The sequence below is a fragment of the Crocodylus siamensis genome, unplaced genomic scaffold, assembly GCF_052110815.1.
Source record: "Crocodylus siamensis isolate JL-2025a unplaced genomic scaffold, ASM5211081v1 HiC_scaffold_618, whole genome shotgun sequence".
Classification (NCBI taxonomy): Eukaryota; Metazoa; Chordata; order Crocodylia; family Crocodylidae; genus Crocodylus; species Crocodylus siamensis.
Window position 1 is genome coordinate 4043 of NW_028325026.1, and position 6114 is coordinate 10156.

Sequence of the window (6114 nt, forward strand, 5' to 3'; positions counted from 1 at the left end):
CCGCCCGCTCTTCCCCTCAGGAGTCCCCGGCACTGCTTCCTGCCGCGCCCGCGGAACGGCTCCGTGTCTCCCCCTCCCCGGCATCTCCCGCGCCTGCACCCGCGCCACCGCCTCCGCCCGCCCGCCCCAGCCGCGGCACTAATACACCTCGGGCGGTGCCGGCGCGCAGCAGGCCTCAGGCGGGCGAAGCGCGCTGCTCCCGCGCCGGCTCTGAGGAGAAACCCCCTGACGCCTGCCGGGAGGGAGGGAGGGCGGCAGCGGCGGCGGAGGGGGGGGGGACGACGACACCTGCTCGCTGCGCAGCCGCCGGGACACAGCGCCCCCGAGCCGAGCGGACCCCCGGCCCCGCCCCCGGGGCACAGACCTGGGCACGCACATTCACACGTGCCGGGCGATGGGCGGGGCCGGCGGCGGTGACGGACAGCTCCGCAGCCAACCAGAGCCCGGGCGCGGCACACCCCGCCCCGGGGAGGCTGAGGCGGGCGTGGTGCGGGCCGGCCCGTCTGGCTGCGGGGAGCGGGCTGGAGGGGGGCTGCGGTGTCTCCATCGCGGCCCCCCCCCCCCCCCGGAGTTGGGCTGAGAGCAGCGGCAGCAGAGCGCCCCCCCCGCGCCGGGAGCAGCTCGCACTCCTCGTCCCTGCCGCGGTCCCGCGTGCCGTGTGCGCCCAGCCGGGCCCGGCCCCTGTGCTCCCAGCTCGCCGCTCGGAGCTGCAACGCGGGACCGCTCTGGGTCCCCGGGGCTGGCGCTGTAGCGGCGGCGCCCGGACGGGCGAGAGGCCCCTGGGAAGCGGTGGTGCGCTGCTGTGGGGTAAGGCCCCGCACGATGCAGACACGCGAGCTAGGGAGCTACAAAAATGACCCGTCCCACCCCGCTCCTGCCATTATACTCGTTAGCCAGCCGCCCGCCGGCACGCGCCGAGGCCCCGGCGGGGGTGAGAGCCCGCAGCTGGCTCCTGCCCTGCCCCGCACCGCGCGGGGGGACCGGAGCCGCCCGCCCGGAGCAGCACGGGGAGCCGGGGGCTGCGCGGCCGGAGCCGCTCCCCGGGCCCGCGGTGGGGGCGAGGAGGGGGCGGCAAGCCCTGCCGGACAGCGGCCCACGGCTGGTGGCACCAGCGGGCAAGGGGCTTTGCCAGTCTGCTGCAGCCACCGGCAGCTGGGGGGGAGCCGGCAACGGGGGCTGGGGAGGGGTTGAAACTCCTAGTAGCCTGTTCCCCTCCTCCAGCCGGCACCTGTGAGCAAGCAGCTTTGCAATCCTCTTACTCCTTCAGTGCAGCTGCTTTACGTACGACTTCCCGGCTTTCCTCTGAGGAAAAACAAGAACTAGCCTCTCAGTTTGCCTGAGCAGCATGGCTAGACGTGGCCAGAACAGCAGCTTCAAAATATGACGGGCATGTGACTGTGGGAGTTACTTGATTTTTCTTGGGAAGTTATCAACATTATGTGTTTCCCATGATTGCATGTGGAAAACTTTGAGAGCGAGTTCAGAGAAGGCAGGGAGAGCTCATTGCCTCGTGTAGTGCAGATCTTCAGTACAGTTTTCTGCATGGCCGATGGGAAAGTCGCAGCGGAAGAGACTTGTACCGTGTGTGTTTGAACTGCGAGGCTAATGACAGGTTATTGTGGGCCACAATAGCCCAAGTGACTTACAAACTGTGTCTGCTTTAGGGTGCTCATCAATAAGTTGGGTCAGCTGGAGCTAAGCGCCTGTGGAGGGCACTGGAAACGAAGAGGGGCCTGAAAACTCTTCACTTGTGCGGTAACTGCGTCCAGGATGAAGGTGTAGAAAACCTGGCTCGGAGCTTATGGAAGAATGACACTCTGCGGTTGTTAAAAGTACGTTGGTCAAACTGAAACTGTGTAAAAACAAGTAGGCTTGTAGAAATAGTATTGTACAACTGATGGGGGCCAGACACAACTCAATAAGAGGCCTAACTATAACTACTAAAACATAGAAAGTGCCGTTATTCCAACAAATACATTGAAGAATTCCCCAAAAAAGGTTCAAGCAAGTGACTTGTTCAGACACCAGGTGAAATTCATTGTCTGAGTAATTCACTATAAGCTATTTGCGCAGCACTGGTCAGAAACTTTCTTAGCAAGTCAATAGTCATCTTATTTTTACCCTCTGGAACATCCCTTCTATTAATTATGCTACCACCCGTCCTTTCCCTTCCTGTTATAAATAGCCCAGTTGTGTGCCAAGTGAATGAGCTCAACAAGTCAGAGTCACAAAGGGTCACTGGGTTAATCCAGACTTCGGTGTTGCACCCGTGCAACAGGTCCTGCGCAGAAGAGCAGGGATCCTTCTGGCATTACTTTTCTACAGTTCTGAGATCAGCAGGAAGATGATTCATGGAGATTGCAATAAGAAGGAGGAACTTTATTTTCATAGCTTCCAACTCTTTCCATATGGCCATGGCTTCAGTTTGTGGGGGTTTTTAAAAACTACATTTCACTTGCCAATGGTTTACCTACCACCATAGCAAAGAAGAAGGGGCTTTGGGTGCCAGACTATTCCTATTACCCAGTACTCTGCTGGGGGGTGATTGCTGCATCACGAGATCACCAGGATGGCTGACACCTGCACAGCAAACTGCAGGCTGCTAAGGTGACAAGAGCCCCAGTGCTGGGCTGCCAATACTTTAACAAGCGACCTCATGGAAATTTTAGCTTTAGTCTGATACGATACATTATGTCCCAGAGAGCCGGTGCTGAAAGATGGCTATTAATCTGGTATTCCCCACGCCCCCCCACAAAATAAAATGACTTATCTCCTTGCTTTTACATCTTCTAATGAAGAAATGTAAGTTGGATTGCTTGTCAGGCTTTTAATAACAGTCTTGCCAACCTTTTGTGCACTCCTTAACAAGTACATTGAGCCTCGTTTCCAGATTTTGACAGTCATTGGAGGCCACGTAAAATCCTAAAACCATATGTGACAGCAGGCTGAGAACTTTGTAGGGGATTCTGGGGGGTCTCTTCTCTAGCACAGACTGAAAAGGCTGCCCCTTTCATGTAAAGTGGTGTTTTTCTGCCTCAGAAACGTGTGGAGAGCAGTGACTTGCATCAGAGGCAGAGATGTCATGCACACTTCAGGCTTGGTTTGTAGATTTTATGCTGATCTCACTCAAACCCTGAAGCGATTACTCCTTTAGCTCCTAGCACCAGGGAGCGCGACAGCTGCGAGGGAGCAGAGGCACAAGAAACGCAAGGACACGGCAATACCGTCTGCAGGGCTTATTTTGCTGCTGTTTTACCCATTGCCTTGCATTGCATTACTGACCGTGCTTGTTTCCGTAAGCAAGGTTTTGAGCTTGGTCAAAGGATTTAGTCTTGCAACAGCGTGCGACAGTTCTTCACGAGCCTTCCAGTAATAGAGTGATGACTGCTCAGTAGCGGCTGCAATCGGGGCAAATTCATGTAGTTAGACGATGCAAAACATTAATTTTATTAACTTCTACCTGAATGACAATCTATTTGACTTAAGGTTTGTAGTAAAGATAACTTCATTTCACCAAACCCTGGATGCGCGTGTAACAGTCTCTGATTTCACTGATGAACTTGCTCGTGCCGTTTACACCTGCACGCCCCTGACTTGCAAGTCAGCAGCAACTGGTTGCAGACACGATGAGCAGGTTGATGCTTTTCACTGAATTTGTGTCCTTCCCTTCCCACCACTTCAAGTCCCCTTTGTGTTTGGGATCACTGCACTCAGTGGCAACTCCAGCTTCCTTGTAGCAGACTGAGACCATGAGCACGATCTGGCTTCTCTCAGCAGTTTGTTTAAATAGCTTCAAGCCAGGCCACCTTTGTCTGGCAACCAGGTCTTACTGAAGCCACGTCTCAGGTGAGACCTTCACCCTGTGATGTCCGTCCTGGGCGTGCAGGGCCCCAGCGCTGCTCCGTGCTTGGGGACGATCAGAGCAATTTGCTCTCCTTTGCCCAGGCAGGGAGAGATCTGCCTGCCAATTGAGTTTCCTAGTATGGAGGAAGAGCCAGGTGAATACACTGGCCTCCTTTACAGACCTTTTCTCTGAGGACCAATTCCCCCCTCTCAGCATCTGCTGTCTGTTGTTTTCAGAGTCTCTATCCCACAAAAGGGTGCCTTGGCGCCGAAGGCCTCCCTCTGATGCTCCAGTGAAGTCGTCACTGGATTTCATTCAATATGCTGGTTTTCTCTTTTTTAGCAGTAATGGTGGGCTCCCTCCTGCATCCAGCACTACTGCTCCGCTCGCACCCGGGCGATTCCCCTTCGTGCCCCCAGGAGTACACGTCCAACTTGGCCTTGCAGGAACCTGGGCGCTACCAGGGAAGACCAGCTAGACTCGTGGCTGAAAAATCAGTATAACTATGACAATGATGCAAACGCACATGCCAGGCCCAGGCTAGACTGGTGGCACACACGGGCGTCTCGTACACGAGCCGCAACACAACCCAGCCTAGCAGAGATGTAGCGCGATGGAGATGGCAGCCTGCGCAGGCAGTCCGAGTTGTTGCAAGCCTGTGGACAACTCCTTTGTTCCCCGTGTGCCCTCTTCCCCTGCAGCTCGAGCTCCCGGCACGGTCTGGTAGGGTGGGAGCACCGGCCTGTTCCCACCAGACGGTCTTGTAAGTGGGTGTACCAAGTAAGTCTCCAGGAGAGAGAGCAAAGCTGGAGGGCTGATAAGTCACTCTTCCCAGTAACACCATCATAGAAAAAGAGGATGGCAGGGACCTCAGGGGGTCACATCTAGTGCAACCCCCTGCTCAAAGCAAGACCAGCCCCAGCTACATCATCCCAGCCAGGGCTTTGTCCATAGGAATAGAGAAAATTAAGGCTGGAAAGGACCTCGGGAGGTCACGTCTAGTCCAAACCCCAGCACAGGTTCCTCCCTGCTGCTGCTCTGACTCTGAAATAGGAGTTAACTACCTTATGGAGACCCTCCCCCTCCCCCCCCCCCCACGCACAGACTTAACCAGTCAAGTAATGGGCACAGTGTCACCTGTGTTACCTGATCAGCTCTGCTTAAAATGAGAAACAGAAACGAGGAAAAACACTGGGGCCAGACTGGAAGACCTCCAGAGGTCCCTTCGAGCCCCTCTTTCCTACTATCCTACATGATTTGATGCGTGTGGTTTTTCCAAACAATCTCAAACTAAAGGATCTCTGTTTGGTAAATGTTTTCCCAACCTCAGGGAGAAACATTTTTATGTAGGAGGAAAAGTCCAAAGAGAACAACTTTTCTGCACACAATTTCCTCCGCACTGTACTACATACCCAGGCGGACCGACCTGTGCTCTGCGCGGCTTACAGGAGAGGCCCTGGACTCGGGGGCGCTGCCAGCGCGAGGACAGATCAGTGCATGTGCCGTGTCTGCAGGACTGGTGCTGTAGACACGGGGCCGATTGCACGTAGCCCAGGCTGGAAGAGCAAAATGGAAGTCTCTGATTCTGCTGCTTGCTCCAACTGCACTGCTTCTCCTCTGGTCCTCAGTTTCCCCTTCTGTAAAATGGGCCTGATAATGTTCATAGGGATTAGTCTGAGAATGAGTTCGTGTGCTGCTTTCAACCCATTTGACACTCACGCATGTGCACACGTGCACACACACATCCCCGTTTTTATTATTGTAAGCCATAGAAATTAGGCAGGATTTCCCCTGTCCCTCATGCTGTCCCACCCTGCGTTTGCTGCAAGGAGGTAGCTGGGAGGAAGGTCTGCCCCAGGGCTCCTGTTCTCCGCTGAAACCAAGGCTGGGCAGCCCCAGCTGCTCTGCTTTCAAGGCCCGTGCAGTGCAATATATGGCCCGCTAACGAGTAGCCATTGGTTTAGGAAGGGAGGCTGGAAAACAAGGATCTTCACGCAAGTCCACCGTGCAGGAAAGCCAGGCCAGAGTCCAGTGGGGAAAAGCAAACATCCTCCCTGGAGCACAGCTGGGCTCCAGGGGCAGCTCCTCCCCACGCGCCCATCCCTGGCTTTTCCAGCCGGCAGCACATCTTGGCTGCCCCTTTCCCTGCCTGCGCTAGAGCTGGGCTCGTCTCAGAGAGGGTTGTTGAGATGGGGCCGGCGGCCACCGCAAGGGACTGGACCTGATGACCCGGAGGGTCCGTCACAGTCCTCCCAAGAGCGTAACGAGGG

General features: G+C 55.8%; 1 long non-coding RNA gene across 1 annotated transcript; it reads left to right on the plus strand.

Moving 5' to 3' along the window:
• The first annotated feature begins 562 nt into the window (after nt 1–562).
• Nucleotides 563–3523, plus strand: LOC149851642 (uncharacterized). The gene is made up of 2 exons (XR_016439617.1): nt 563–807; nt 1665–3523. It is a non-coding gene; the product is annotated as an uncharacterized LOC149851642 (long non-coding RNA).
• Nucleotides 3524–6114: the final 2591 nt, after the last annotated feature.